The sequence below is a fragment of the Schistocerca piceifrons genome, chromosome X, assembly GCF_021461385.2.
Source record: "Schistocerca piceifrons isolate TAMUIC-IGC-003096 chromosome X, iqSchPice1.1, whole genome shotgun sequence".
Taxonomy (NCBI): Eukaryota; Metazoa; Arthropoda; class Insecta; order Orthoptera; family Acrididae; genus Schistocerca; species Schistocerca piceifrons.
In genome coordinates this window covers 815,973,147-815,989,234 of record NC_060149.1, presented here as the reverse complement: position 1 = coordinate 815,989,234, position 16,088 = coordinate 815,973,147, and positions in this window count along the sequence as shown.

The following is a 16,088-nucleotide window of genomic DNA, read 5'->3' as shown; positions in this document are numbered from 1 at the left end:
ACGTATCACGACACTGCACTGGACAGATATTTGAAAGTTCACTATCTCTCTCTCTTATATATATATATATATAAGAGAGAGAGAGAGAGATAGTGAACTTTCAATATATATATATATAAGAGAGAGAGAGAGAGATAGTGAACTGCTAATAGATGTTAACTCTGAAATTATTGGTATATCAGAGCACCACTTAAAATAATTTGATAATTCAGAGGCTTCCTTTACCAGGCTACAGATTAGCTGGCTTTTTATCAAGGAGTTCCTTGCGGGGTGGGGGAGTGGCTCTGTACGTAAAAAAAATAGTATTTCATTTGAGTCCATAGACGTATCACGACACTGCACTGGACAGATATTTGAAAGTTGTGCAGCATTAGTTGAATTCAGTGAAACTAAACTTCTAATTGCTGTTGTTTATAGGTCCCCTAACTCCGACTTCAGAGCATTTTTGCTTAAGCTAGAGAGGGTTCTTGATTCACTTTGTAGGAAGTACCAGAAAGTAGTTGTATGTGGTGACTTCAATATTAATTTTGTACATGATTGTGCAAGACAAAAGGATGTTGGTAGATCTCCTAAATTCATATGATCTGATGCAAACTGTTTTTTTTTCCAACTGGGGTACAGGGAACAGTAGCACAGTCATAGACAATATTTTTATTCATTCTTCATTACTAGACGGGCATTCTGTTAGTAAAAGGGTGAATGGCCTTTCAGACCATGTTGCACAAATTTTAACACTAAAAGGTTTTTGTACTCAAACCAATATAGTATTTAATTACAAACTACGTAGGAAAGTTAATCCAACAGCAATAGAGAGTTTTTCAAAACTTGTCAAGGAACAAGAGTGGCAAGATATTTATAGTGCCGATAATATAGATGATAAATACAATGCTTTCCATAACAGATTTCTCATGCTCTTTGAGAATTGCTTTCCATTAGAACATTCTAAACGGGGTACTGGCAGTAATGGACAGCCCGGTTGGCTGACTAGTGGGATAAGGATATCATGTAGAACAAAGCGGGAATTATATAAAAATGTTAGAAGTAGTCACAATCAAGCTACAGTAGCCCATTACAAACAGTATTGTAAGGTGCTTAAAAATGTTCTTAGCAAAGCAAGAAGTATGTAGTATGCAAATAGAATAGCTAATTCACTGGATAAAATTAAAGCCATATAGTCAGTTGTGAAGGGAGTGTCTGGTCAGCAGCGCAAGGTTGATGATATAAAGTCAGTTCGCAGTAATAATCTTTCTGGTACTGATAAATCAGATATATGTACAGTATTTAACAACCATTTTCTGAGCATTGCTGGTGAATTAAATAAAAATTTAGTTTCTACAGGAAATCATATAAATTTCTTAGCAAATGCCTTTCCGAGATTGACGTCTGAAATACTCCTCTGTGATACAGACAAGAGGGAGATTGAGTCAATAATTAAATCACTGAAGACTAAGGACTCTCATGGTTATGATGGAGTGTCTAGTAGAATATTAAAGTACTGTGCTGCACATGTTAGCCCTGTATTTAGCCATATTTGCAATTTTTCCGTTAGGAATGGTCAGTTTCCCGAGCGATTAAAGTACTTAGTAGTAAAGCCGCTTTATAAAAATGGAGAAAGGGATAATGTAGATAATTTTAGACCTATTTCTATGCCATCAGTGTTTAAAAGTTATCGGAAAGGCTGTGTATGTAAGGTTAATTGATCATTTTATATCACACGATTTGGTATCAGATGTACAGTTCGGCTTTAGAAGTCGTTTGACAACAGAAAATGCTATATTCTCTTTTCTCTGTGAGGTACTGGATGGGCTAAACAAAATGTTTCGAACGCTTGGCGTAGTTTTTGATCTAACAAAGGCATTTGACTGTGTTGATCTCACAATATTGCTCCAGAAGTTGGACCATTACGGAATAAGGGGATAAGTTGGTTCACGTCTTACTTTAGCAACAGGCAGCAAAAGGTCATTATTCACAATGTTGATAACGGCTGTGATGTGGGATCTGTGTGGGGTACTGTCAAGTGGGGGGTGCCCCAGGGATCTGTGTTGGGGTCGCTTCTGTTCCTTATTTATATAAATGGTATGCCCTCTAGTATTATGGATAACTCTAAAATATTTATGTTTGCTGATGACACTAGCTTGGTAGTAAAGGATGTTGTGTGCAAAATTGACTCGGTTTCAAGTAGTGCAGTACATGACCTCAGTTCATGGCTTGTAGAAAATAAACTAACGTTAAATCACAGTAAGACTCAGTTTTTACAGTTTATAACACACAATTCAACAAAACCTGACGTTTTAATATCACATATGATTAGTGAAACGGAACAGTTTAAATTCCTAGGTGTTCAGATAGATAGTAAGCTGTCGTGGAAAGTCCACGTTCAAGATATTGTTCAAAGACCTAATACTGCCATTTTCACTATTCGAACGGTATCGAATGTGAGTGATACTTCGACACGTAAATTAGTCTACTTTTCTTATTTTTATTCACTTACGTCGTATGGTATTATATTTTGGGGTAACTCTTCCCATTCTAGAAGGATATTTTTGGCTCAGAAACGGGCGGTTCTGGCAATAAGTGGTGTGAGTTCACGAATCTCTTGTCGACCTCTGTTCACGAGTCTGTGTATTTTGACATTGGCCTCTCAATATGTATATTCCTTATTGTCGTTTCTTGTTACCAATATTAGTTTATATCCAACAATAAGCAGCTTTCACTCGGTTAATACTAGGCAGAAATCAAACCTCCATTTGGATCGAACTTCCTTAACTCTTGTGCAAAAAGGTGTGCAGTATTCTGCAGCATCCATTTTCAGTGAGCTGCCACTCGAATTCAAAAATCTTAGCAGTAATCCACGAGCTTTCAAATCGAAACTGAAGAGTTTCCTTATGAGTCACTCCTTCTATTCTGTCGAGGAGTTCCTAGAAAAATTAAGCTGATTCTCATTGTATTGCTGATAGCGTTTGCTTAAACTGATGGACTGATTTTCTTTCAGGTTCATGAACATTTATTTTTATCTGTTATAACTTTTATGTTGTAAGTTCATGTACTGACACGTTCCATGATCCTGGAGATTTGCTCCTCAATTTGGTCCTACGGAACTTGTCATGTAAATAAATAAATAAATAAATAAAAGTCGTAGGTGGCAAAGGTGCTACTAATGGTCGCGACCTTGAACGTGATTTTCAAGATAATTTGCAGGTAAAGAGATTTTTTTAAGTAAGATTTGAAAACAGCGACAAATGTTTTTTAGAATATGATGCATTATTCAAGGTCATGGCAAAGTTCAATGACGGTCAACTATGCAAATATGTTTTTAGTTGTAGTAGGGATTAACTCGGAATAGAGGAGGGATACAGCAAAATACAGAGTTATATAAAATTGGAAGAGGCATAAGGGATCACGAATCATTAACTTCGACCGTTATCTTACAGGAAATTTTCGAAGGTCATTCAACGGTTGAGTTTTTGCCCATGGACACCCCTATTTGTTGCAACAGGTTTGGGAAGAGAGAAGAGATATTTAGACTTCTAGTTTTAATTATCGTGCTACTTTGCAAAAATAAATAAAATTGTATTAGTGATATTTCAACATTTTCAAGACAGAACAAACATAATTAAAACGTGATCATTAATATACGCTACGTAGCACAAGTGGTTATTCCCTCGCTCCTACCATTTCTTCGACAGGAAAGTGATGCGCTTTTTCAACAGGGAAATGTACGTCCACGTACCGTTGCTGCAATGCAATGTGGTCTTCGTTATGTACAACTTCCCTGGCCGGCAAGACCACCAGATCTCTCGTCAACTGAACACGTACGGAAGATGGTGAAGTGGGAACTTATTTCCTCTCCAGAATCTGCAATAACCATTGCCGAATTGCAACAAAAGGTGCAAGGTGCTTGGGGCAGCCAATCGCAGGACGCCATACAGCACCTTTACGATTGATTGCGTGGGAGAATACATGCCTGCGGAGCCGCCAGAGCAAAATAAACTGTGTACTGATGGTACTGTTTGGGCACACTTTGCTGTGACATGTGTTTGATTTGGTCTGAATTTGTTATCGTATACAATGATGAACTAACTGTCACATCTCTTGCCAATAAAATGGCCTTGTCCGTGAAGTGTTGCAATTTTTTCCAACGGTGTATACTGCTCACAGCATCCATCCATTTTTACAGGAAATATCTGCATGATACACAACGGCTTTAATGCAGCGGCGGCGACCTAGGGAGGAAACTTAGAGGTGAATAATGTATTAAATTGACGGTTATATCGTAGCTTGACAGGTGAATTTGATCCATGCACCGTAAAGTGATACATACTGCAAAACCGAAATCATTTGGAACGTTTTGGACGATTGTGATCCCCCACACCAATTGACTAACTGGAAAATTGCTACGATAGCTGTTTAGAAAAGCATACCTCCAAGTAACATTTACATTAAAAAAAAAAAAAAAGACACAGCTTCCTGTATACTGTCTTTCCTGGTTATCTGTAAATCTGTGCAATATTATAAAAGCGTGAATTGTAAAATTATTCTGATATGCTAGTATATGCAACGAATTATAATTTTTGTGTTATGGAGGGTTTGTTTGGGAAGAGAAACATATTTTTCTCCATGCTATATATCCATCTGCAGCTTCCAGTCATTACTAGGTTAGCAAAGTGTACAACTTGCCTCTGGCATGTTATTCCCACATAAGGAAACACCTGTTAACGGATCATATGGAAACGTACACAATATTAACTTTCTAATGCCACGACTGTCGTTCCAAGAAAGCTATAGGGCAGATGTACTTCAGTTCTGCTGTGCTGGCGTACAGATTGGACTGATACCTGACTATTAATCGCTCCCAGCCACAGCAACGATGACGAATGTGCTAGACTATGGATCGGAAGGTGATCGTTGCGATTCCACATCAGTCAGTGGTACGATTTGTATCTGCCATCTTTGGTTCCTTGTGTGTAGGGTCAAACACAGTAATTATAAATCGAAGTTTAATACTGTCTTCTTCTTTTGTCAGGGCACTTTAGAAAATTTGGCATTTTATCTGCTAAATCATAAATAGCGTTGGAGTTCGTGTAATCGATTTTCACGTAGTTTACCACTCTACCAAAACAAATGCTCGTTAAATATAATTGTTCCACAGCTTTAAAAAAACTCGCCAATGAATCTAAAGAATTATATCCAATTTTCTGGATTGTTCTGTTGTGGTCATATCGCAAGACGTATGTCGAACGCAGTAATATGTTTCAGCTGTATAGACGATATTGTTCTGGCTATGGTCCGTACTTTGCCTGTCTTGCATGACTAATTTAGCATCTAATAAACCATTACCCAAACATACTAGAGCAACATCAAAGTTATCCACACAAATGGGAACCACTCTCTCACCGCATATATTCTGTGCACAAAAAACACACATATAAAACATTGTGATACGTTCAATACATAATTCTCCTCCAGTGGTTTTACTGCACACATACAAGATATAAGCAGGCTAGTTGCGCCCATCGCTCACCTAAAATAGTTTTCTGGTGCCTAGAATTGCTTCATCATGTGCATCAAGCGTTATTAGTTTTGCCTGCTGTTTAACTGGATCCTTCTCTGCGAAGGACGAACCTTGCAAATATATTTGACTGTTGTGGGTAGAAGAATGTCATGAATAGGGAAAATGTGTTTTGCCAGCTTTAATATAGCACTTATGTATCAGGTTGAGTGTTGCTGTGCGTGGTATTGCCTCCACCATTAAGAAATACTCCATTTAAACTAATGTCTACCATCTCGTATACACCCCATCCTGATTTTGAAACGCAATTTTCTTACAAAGAATAGCCAATACTCCACCACAGCAATGGAATCGGATGCGTAACATAGATTTCCAGCAGAATATTCCATAAAATACACCTTTTTTGTAGTACTGAGCATTTCTGCGACTCTCTCACGTTGTGTAAAGAAGGACAGGTATCTCGTATGTGTCTCTTGTTTGTTAGTTCGTATAATATCTGATCAAAAGTATCTGGATACTCATATTTAATGCGGAATCGATCTAGATGTCACAAGAGGCAGATCACCACTGCACTATAAACGTACGTGTAATGTCTGGTGCTTTCAGCACAGATGTGGTAACAGCGGAATGAGTTGGCCAGGAGAGCTCATTGTCTTCGAAAGTGGACTACTCAACTGGTGTCAGCTGAATAAAAATTCATCAGAGATAGTTCAACACTTCTAAGACTGCCCAGATCGGCTGTTGGTGATGCGGTTGTGAAGTGGAAACACAAAAGAACGATGACAACTAAACCAAGACAAGGCAGACGTCACTTATTGACGAAAACGAAATCGTCGATTATTGAGGAGGGTGATCCCGAAAAATCACATGCGATGAGTGGATGGAATCAGTCGTGTGTTCCAGAGTGCTGCTGGAAGTACAGGTAGCATAATGGTTGTCGTAGAGAGTTAAATAGAATAGGGTAACTTGGTCGAGCAGCTCCTCATAAGCCACACACTTCTAAGCGAGGTGCTGTAAAGAGAGCCGCCACTTGGCTGTGGATGACGGGAAACAAGTAATTTGGAGTGATGAGTCATCTTATACCAAGCGGCAATCCGACTGAACGCTATGGGTTTGGCGAACGCATGGGGAACGTTGTCTGCCATGACGTGCAGTGCCAGCAGTGAAATACACTATTGGCCATTAAAATTGCAGATGATAAACGGGTATTCATTGGACAAATGTATTTTACTAGAACTGACACGTGATTACATTTTCACGCAATTTGGGTGCATAGATCCTGAGAAATCAGTACCCAGAACAACCATATCTGGCCCCAATAACGGCCTTGATACGCCTGGGCATTGCGTCAAACAGAGCTTGGATGGCGTGTAAAGGTACAGCTGCCCATGCAGCTTCAACACGATACCACAGTTCATCAATAGTAGTAACTGGCGTATTGTGAGGAGACAGTTGCTCAGCCACCATTGGCCAGACGTTTTCAGTTGGTGAGAGATCTGGAGAATGTGCTGCCCAGGGCAGCAGCCGAACATTTTCTGTATCCAGAAAGGCCCGTACAGGACCTGCCACATGCTGTCGTGCATTATCCTGCTGAAATGTAGGGTTTCGCAGGGATCGAATGAAGGCTAGAGCCACGGGTCGTAGCACTTCGGAAATGTAACGTCCACTGTTCAAAGTGCCGTCAATGCGAACAAGAGGCGACCGAGATGTGTAACCAATGGCACCCCATACCATCACGCCGGGTGGTACGCCAGTATGGCGATGACGAAGACACGCTTCCAATGTGCGTTCACCGCGATGTCGCCAAACACGGATGCGACCATCATGATGCTGTAAACAGAACCAGGATTCATCCGACAAAATGACGTTTTGCCATTCGTGCACCCAGGGTCGTCGTTGAGTACACCATCGCAGCCATGGTCTCCGAGCTAATAGTCCATGCTGCTGCAAACGTCGTCGAACTGTTCGTGCAGATGTGGTTGTCTTGTAAATGTCTCCATCTGTTGACTCAGGGATCGATACGTGGGTGCACGATCCGTTACAATCATGCAGATAAGATGCCTGTCATCTCGACTGCTAGTGATACGAGGACGTTGGGATCCAGCGTAGCGTTCCGTATTACCCTCCTGAACCCCCCGATTCCATATTCGCCACCAACGCGAGCAGCAATGTCGCGATACGATAAACCGCAATCGCGATAGGCTACAATCCGACCTTCATCAAAGTCGGAAACGTGATGGTACGCATTTCTTCTCCTCACACGAGGCATCACAACAACGTTTCACCAGGCAACGCACGTCAACTGCTGCTTGTGTATGAGAAATCTGTTGGAAACTTTCCTCATGTCAGCACGTTGTAGGTGTCACCACCGGCGCCAACTTTGTGTGAATGGTCTGAAATGCTAATCATTTGCATATCACAGCATCTTCTTTCTGTCGGTTAAATTCTGTAGCACGTCATCTTCGTAATGTAGCAATTTTAATTGCCAGTAGTGTACGTAAGATGTGGTGTTACGATATGGTGTTGGTTTTCATGGTTAGCATGTGATGTTCTTTACTGCGCTTAGGAAAACACAAAATGCCTAAATATGTGAACACATTTTACGGTATTGATTACTACTTGCAGCAAAAGACCGATTCCGAGAGGATGACTGTTTTTATTAACATGACAATGTACCCTGCCATAAAGCAGCGTTTTTGAGGAAATATGTGGAAAATAAGGTTCCTGAAATGGACTGACATGCCCAGAATGTCAACCTGTACCCAGTGGAACACCTTTGGGATGAGAGGATGTCGAATTCACTCCAGACCACAGCGTCCAACATCACTATTTCGTCTGGTCTCGGCTGTTGGGGATGAATGTTCTACCAGTTCTCCACAGACATTCGGATAGCTCACTGAAAGTGATCCCAGCAATGTTCAAGCAGTCATAAAGGCGAAGGGTGGACACAACCCGTACTAATGTCCACTAGTAGGTGTCCGGATACTGTTGACCAGATAGTGCATGTTCTCCAGCTGACAAAGACTACTCACTACCTGGTGGATGAGGACATTCAAACAATATTCCTTTAAAAATGAATTAACTTTTTCTGGAACTCACCCTATAAATCTCAGTCTTTACCAAAGGCTAGAGTTACGTACTTAATGTCACTGAAATCGTTCTGGTGAAGTAAACCCACTATTTATGGTTGGCTTGTTGCACCACCTAACAGATAATTGTATATACGAAAAGATATTGATATTTTCATTTGTTTTCGCTTCTTTAATTGAGAATATTTAGTGTAATGTTGACCAGAATCAGTCAAGTTTCCTAGAATTTCTTAATAATTCCATAGCGATATCAGATTGCTGTCCTTCCTTCGTACTGCTACAAATGCCTGCTGAGTCATTTAAATACGTCACTGGTCGCTACGTTCATTACTGAAAATTTAACCTAATAACGAACGACGTACTGGTTACAGAGAAAAAACGTATCTCTTTCGAAATGACTCGTCAAAGTATTTTGTTTGCTAGGTGGCGGTCAGAAACTACAGTTGTCTGCAAAACTAAAAGATGAATGTAACTTTCGCTTGATGTGTCACTGCCAAGTTACATAACTCGATGACAGCTGGACCACACACAGAAATAAATGAAGTGTGGTACAGAAGGAAACTGAAAGAAATACGCAATGAGACGAACAGAAATAACACTTTTATTCAAAGACAATAATTACCCGTAAGTCACCGCGATTCATGATCATCACGGACGGCAGTGCTCAGTGCTTGCTTGGCAGCGTGCTCCCATGCAGGCCACAAGGATGGTAAGGTGTTCTTGTGGTTGGGCGTTTCATTCCTCCACCAGCGATCTTGATAACTGCTGGGTGGGCGTTGGTGTATGTGGACATTAAGCACTGCGTCTCCCCAAGGCACCCCACACGTACGCCATGGAATATTAGTCGGAGGAATCGGCAGACCAGTCCATTCCCAGAATATTCCCTCCTTCCAGGAGCTCCAACACCTGCAGTTGTGCATTGGCACCCATAAAAACGAAGTCACTCCGAATGCAAACCTGGAGAGACAGTCATGCGTAAAGAGTACATAGCCACAATAATGCGACCGGAGAATGTACTGTGTTCAACGATTTGGAGGGCAGTACGACCATGCAAAATTTTGCCTCCCCGCATAATAACGTCTAGACCACCAAAACGATCGTGTTCGACATTGTTGTTGGGTACATTTCGTCTTTCCACTTATCACTATTTGAGGGTATGTCCTCCACTGTCGAACACCATCGTTTTGGTAGTCCAGAAGTTACGGTGTGGGGAGGCATAATGTTGCATAGTCGTGCTGGCCTCCAGATATTTTAACACGGTAGACTCAAAAAAATGGTTCAAATGGCTTTCAGCACTATGGGACTCAACTTCTGAGGTCATTAGTCCCCTAGAACTTAGAACTAGTTAAACCTAACTAACCTAAGGACATCACACACATCCATGCCCGAGGCACGATTCGAACCTGCGACCGTAGCGGTCTTGCGGTTCCAGACTGCAGCGTCTAGAACCGCACGGCCACTTCGGCCGGCCGGTAGACTCAGCGGTCAACGTTATTGTGTATTCTGAAACTGTACATCTTCGCAGAGTGCGTCTTTTCAGGTGTGCATTCGGCCCTGACGTTATTTTTGTGGATGAGAGTGCACGACATGGCTTTCACCCCATTTGAATCTCAGTCAGCACCTGTGGGATGAATTGAGCAAACATTTCAGCACGTCCAAATGTACCAATGATCACCCAGCAGCTGCCAGAGGAATGAAACGCCCAACCACAAAAACTCTTCGGGAACCTTCTGGCCAGTATGGGAGCACATTGCAGAGCATTCATTGCCTTCCGTAGTGAACACACCCTATATAAAGTACCATGTCCCGCCTTTTGTAATTTACAGGGGACCATTCTGAATCGCAGGAGTAAAAGTGTTGTCTATGAATAAATGTGTCAATTTTATTCGTTTCGTTGTATGTTTCTTACATTTACCTTCTGTACTACCCTGTAGCAGCTCTTTTTACGTATGGTCGAAGTTTCATAGAGCTATGTTACTTGGCAGTAGCAAATCAGTCGAAAGTTACTTTCGTTCTTGTGTTTTGCACATCACTGTATATCAAAAGCCTTCCAGAAATTAAGAAACGCAGTGTCAATCTCTGCTCCACTTTGTACAGCTTAAAGCAGGAAGCTGTGTTTATCACGGTTGATGTTACTGGTATCCTTGTCGGTTCCATCTCACAAAAGAGAATAACACACGAGCACAAAATATGTTTAATTTTTCTACGACAAATTAACTTCAGTAAAATAAATATATAGTTCTGCACATGCGCTCTAGGATTCGTCTGAAGACAGTAACGACCTGTGTCTTCGGTGAAGGACTTGGGATAATACTTCGTTTCAGTTACTTACGAGAAAATGTTGCCAGTCTAGGAGTCAGTTCTCCCTCAAATTCATTCCTCACTCCAGTTGATGAAACACCAGTTCTACTCAACTTAACTCTAAATTTGGAACTATGTTACAGTTTTCAGAGAAACGATTTTTGGAGACAGTTTGATACTTTTCTTTCATTTTATTATCTTAGCTGTCGGTGATTAAAAACATCTGGATAAACGACATTGACCCATTATATAATTTTATCTCATACCAAAACTTGCAAATCGGCATACAAAATTTGGAATCAGGGACGGATTGCCTGCCAAAATGAAGTTACATCAGCCACAATGTTCTTAGGGAATGCTCGTCATCGCACGTCAGATATAGAAAAGGCTCATACGGTATTAATAAACTGCAGGGACATCCAAGTAGAAATCCCAGAGTTACATTGTTTAGTCACGTTAATATAATCAGTCTTTTACAGACTGAATGACCACCTTCGGTAGCGCGGACCACTACGAGACGTGCAGAAAGACAGTCAGTGAGGTTCTAGAAATTACTGACAGCGATGTGGAGTCAGTTTCTCGATTGATGCACCATGTCGGTAACAGCCTGACTGAGGTGATCCCACAGCTTGTTGATTAGGTTTAAATATGGGGAGTCTGGTGGCCAGGGGAGTGCGATTAACTCATGCTGGTGCTATTCGAACCACCCACGTACACTGTGAGCTGTGTGACACGTTGCATTCTCCCGCTCGTAGATGGCATCGTGTCTAGGAAAAAACAGACTGCATATAGAGGTGCTCAAGGATAGATGCATACCTGTGTTGATCCACTGGACCGTCTAGAATGACAAGATCACCCAGGGAATGCCATGAAAAATTCCCCAGACGATAAAGTTCCCCCCTCTGGCCTGTACCCTTCCGACGTTTGTTGCAGGGTCCTATACAGCAACGGCCATCTGTCCGATGGAGCATACACCACGATTCATCTGAAAAGGCCATTTATCGCCGCTCAGTAGACGTCTAGTTGCCGTACTGGCGTGAAAATTACAGCGTTCGTCTCCGATAAACAGCATTGAGCGTGGGTGCATGAGCAGGCACCTGCTGCTGAGGGCCATACGGAGTATAAACGGCCACATCTGATACCATTGTAAACGGGCCGTGTTAACAGGCGCGGGACTCCAATGCCTGTCGCCAGATTGGAACGTGGATTCTCTGCTGGATATGAGTAAAAGGATGGTGAGGGTGTGTCTACGGATGGCTCGTGATGATAGAATAGCAACATTTATTGGTCAACTGCAATACATCTGTTGTGGACCCTCTGGGCAAGGCTTGTTTTCATTCGTAACGTTTTTGGCGGCGACGGAGCTGACCTGCGAATATTCACACGTGCGCCTGCTGCTGCATCTGAAGTTGCGCTAGCATAACTCGATTCTGCTGCCTCGACAGCAGCCCTCCCGCCTTGCTGAACGTACTGCGGCAGCTGGAACCGTGCGTCATGGGCGTATGTTATGCTTGCGGTTGGGGGGCGTGGCAGCAAGACAGGTCAGTGCCCCGTCTCAACGGACATCCCCGACGGCGGAAGTCTGGCGACGGCGGGCCACGGTTCCTAGCACCTGCGCCGGTGATGGCGTTTACGGCGGCGGCGTCCCACGACGATGGTGACAGTGCACTACCATCACGCACCCCAATCGACGACTCCCATGACAGGTGGCTGCGTGTCTTACGGCGTACTGCGTGTTGACGGCGTACGACGATAGCTACGGCGGCGGCGTCACTCTGGCACCTCCTAGGCGACGACCTGCATTACGACAGTGACTGTTACGATGGTAGCGAGGGCACTGACAACTCCGAACTGGAGGCGGCGCTAAGCGACACAGGCTCTGTGTCACTCCAACACCTCACGACGGACGGTGTTGGCGAGCTGGCTGCCCGTCTTTAAATACGGGTTTCTGCCGCTGATGTTTGCTGTTCTTTTTCGCCAGTTGGTCAGTGGAATATTCCGGTGTTGCTCGGCTGGCGTAACTGACCTGATTACCGCCCTCGATGTTGACAGCCTGGGGTGCGGCGAGCTTGCCGCTGACACAGCGTTCTCCTTGGTGTTGCTGAAGTCGGTGCTCCGCCGGCCCAATTACGCCACGGTATTGTAGCACTAAACTGCGAAACCGAATGTAACAGACATACGACTCCTGACTCCCAATATTCCTTCACATTTTAACTAACTTCACTACTGCAAAGCCGGCCGGTGTGACCGAGCGGTTCTAGGCGCTTCAGTCTGGAACTGCGCGACCGCTACGGTCGCAGGTTCGAATCCTGCATTGGGCATGGATGTTTGTGATGTCCTTAGGTTAGTTAGGTTTAAGTAGTTTTAAGTTATAGGGGACTGATGACCTCAGATGTTAAGTCCCATAGTGCTCAGAGTCATTTGAACCATTTTTTTGTTACTGCAAAACTCCTACCTTTAACTAACTTCATCACCTTCATCATTTGACCCTCTACAGAATCAACGATAGCTGATAGGCCTTTGAGGAGACATTGTTGGTAGCCGCTTGATTCACATGGGCGGTCACCTGCCCAACAGTAAACCGTCTGTTCGCCTGTAAACATATCCTCGCCGTCGTTCACCCCTGTCATCTACGGCCCGTGGTGGACCACAGTTGCCACAGCGCCGATTTTAAAATGTTGGAAAGTTGTGGTAAGGTCTTATGGGACCAAACCGCTCGAGGTCATCGGTCCCTACGCCTACACACTACTTAATCTAACTTAAACTAACTTATACTATGGAAAACACACACACTCATGCCCGAGATGCCCGAGGGAGGATTCGAACCTCCGACGGAGGTAGCCGTTCGGACCGTGACAAGGTGCCTAAGACTGCGCGGCTACCCCGCCCTGCCAGTTTTGGATAAAGCTATTTTACCATGTAGAGTACACTTTAAACACGGTGGCACGCGAACAGTTTACGAACTTAGACATTTCGAAAATGCTTCCAATCTTGGCCCGAAACCTAATGATCATGCCCTTTTCGACATTATGAAACTGCTGAATGAAATTGACGTATTGAAGCTACTGTCTCTTTATTTTTCTTATCATATCTACACTGGCCCACAATATTCCAGCGCAACGCAATTTGACTGCTCAAAAATGATAACCTGACTTCAAATAATTAATACAAAAGAATGGCCCTGAATAAGAAGAAATCCTAACAATAACCCATACATATCGTAAGCCACCTACCTCACAGAAAACCTTCATTACACGAACTACAGCAATGCAGCAAACACCAATAAAGCCAGCTAAATAAAATATTCTAACTACTGTAGGCTCTAACTACCAATAGGCGTGTGGTTAGCGAAGGAAGGATTTTGTTGCAGAGCAAAAAATGTATTTAGCAGATTTTACCTTACTCATGAGACAACCAATTCAAAAAAACTTATATTCATCATCAGTAATAAATCTCCATGACGGATACACGCTATTAACGTCTAAACTGCATCACTGCTGACTACTCACTCCTAACTTGCATCGCTGCTGGCTGTTCACCTCCAAGCGATAGTCCGACCAGCCACAGAGTTCCTTACAGAATGCGCGCAGCGCTGTCAGAATTATTAATGCAGAGCACTACATAGCGTTGCCATCATACAAACACATAAACAGCCTACTTACTAAGGTATTGCTATGCATGCTACATCTCTTGTAGCCACTTAAGAAATTGCTATATTGTAAGTTTTATTGTGGGATGTTTAAAATATTTTTCGAGTAATATGGAAATATTCGGGTACATATCATCTGGTAACCTAAATTTTTTTGTGAAGTTTTCTGTTATTTCTGCAGGTTAGTTTGGCACCTGGTAGAAACATCTGACTGTGCCCATGAAAGATAATGTTGTCTAAGAAATTTAATATTTAAGCCGATTTTCTATATCAATCGAATTATGTTTCTTCTTTGTTGCAACCAATGAATCACTATCCACTCCATATGGCTTGAACGTTAGTTAAATACTTAGGATTGTTCCGAAGGTTTCACGTCCATGATTTTTTGTTTCAGCTGTCCGAGTTTTACGTTAAGCCTGTAGCTTTTTTTAGCTACTTCTAACATTGGCATTTGTATGCGAATGCTTCCACAGAACATTACTAAAGTTTGATATTACCATATGATGTTCGTTTATTCTGAGTGGCCTGCGAGAAGCCGCTGAAGGCAACCACTATGATACCTCTAGGATGGGTAACATGCCTCATTAGACCTCTTCAACGCCCAGCATGAACGCTTATCCAGCGGCTGTATGTCAATGTAACGTACCGAAAGACATCCTCATTTCAATACACCATGTTTAATCCATCAACAGACTGTTTCTATACTTGCATCCCAAAGCTACATTCAATCTCACCTTTCAAAACTAGTTCTTTAGGTAACAATCCGACATCCTTTGGGTACGAATACACTTCTAATGCCACATACTGCCTGCGAGTCTTGTTATGAACTGTTGGCATGTTCGCTCGTGCTATATACATTTATAGCAGTCTGCATACTGGTTGCAAATGTGCTTCTAGGATTTCAGTTAAACGAATAGATCTACAATTTTGTTATAGTAAGTTGGTCAAGACATTGCCAGACCGCTAATGCCAGGGAGTGCTCTCGCTGTCAAACTGGCATAACGTCCCGAAGGTCTGTATACAACTCTAGAATCGCCGTTGAGTCCACAGCTCGTGGTCGTGCGGTAGCGTTCTCGCTTCCCACGCCCGGGTTCCCGGGTTCGATTCTCGGCGGGGTCAGTGATTTTCTCTGCCTCGTGATGACTGGGTGATGTGTGATGTCCTTAGGTTAGTTAGGTTTAAGTAGTTCTAGGGGACTGATGACCATAGATGTTAAGTCCCATAGTGCTCAGAGCCATTTGAAGCCATTTTTGAGTTGACGTTGAAGACCTTACTGTCAATATTAATCTGCTAGTTTTCAGTGTATGGGATTAGGTATACCTTTCATTTACTCTGAATTAAACGACATTAATACACACCTGAAACGACACAGAATTGTGCTTTGTCTATGCATAAGGTTCTAGCTACAGCAACTCTTTAATGAAGTTGATTGGTAGAAAAGCATTTTGTTGATTGTTTCATTAATGTGTTTACATTATTTAAATAAATCAAAGCAATAATTTCCTTACTAGCAAGATTTCGTTTTTCTCTAAATAACTTT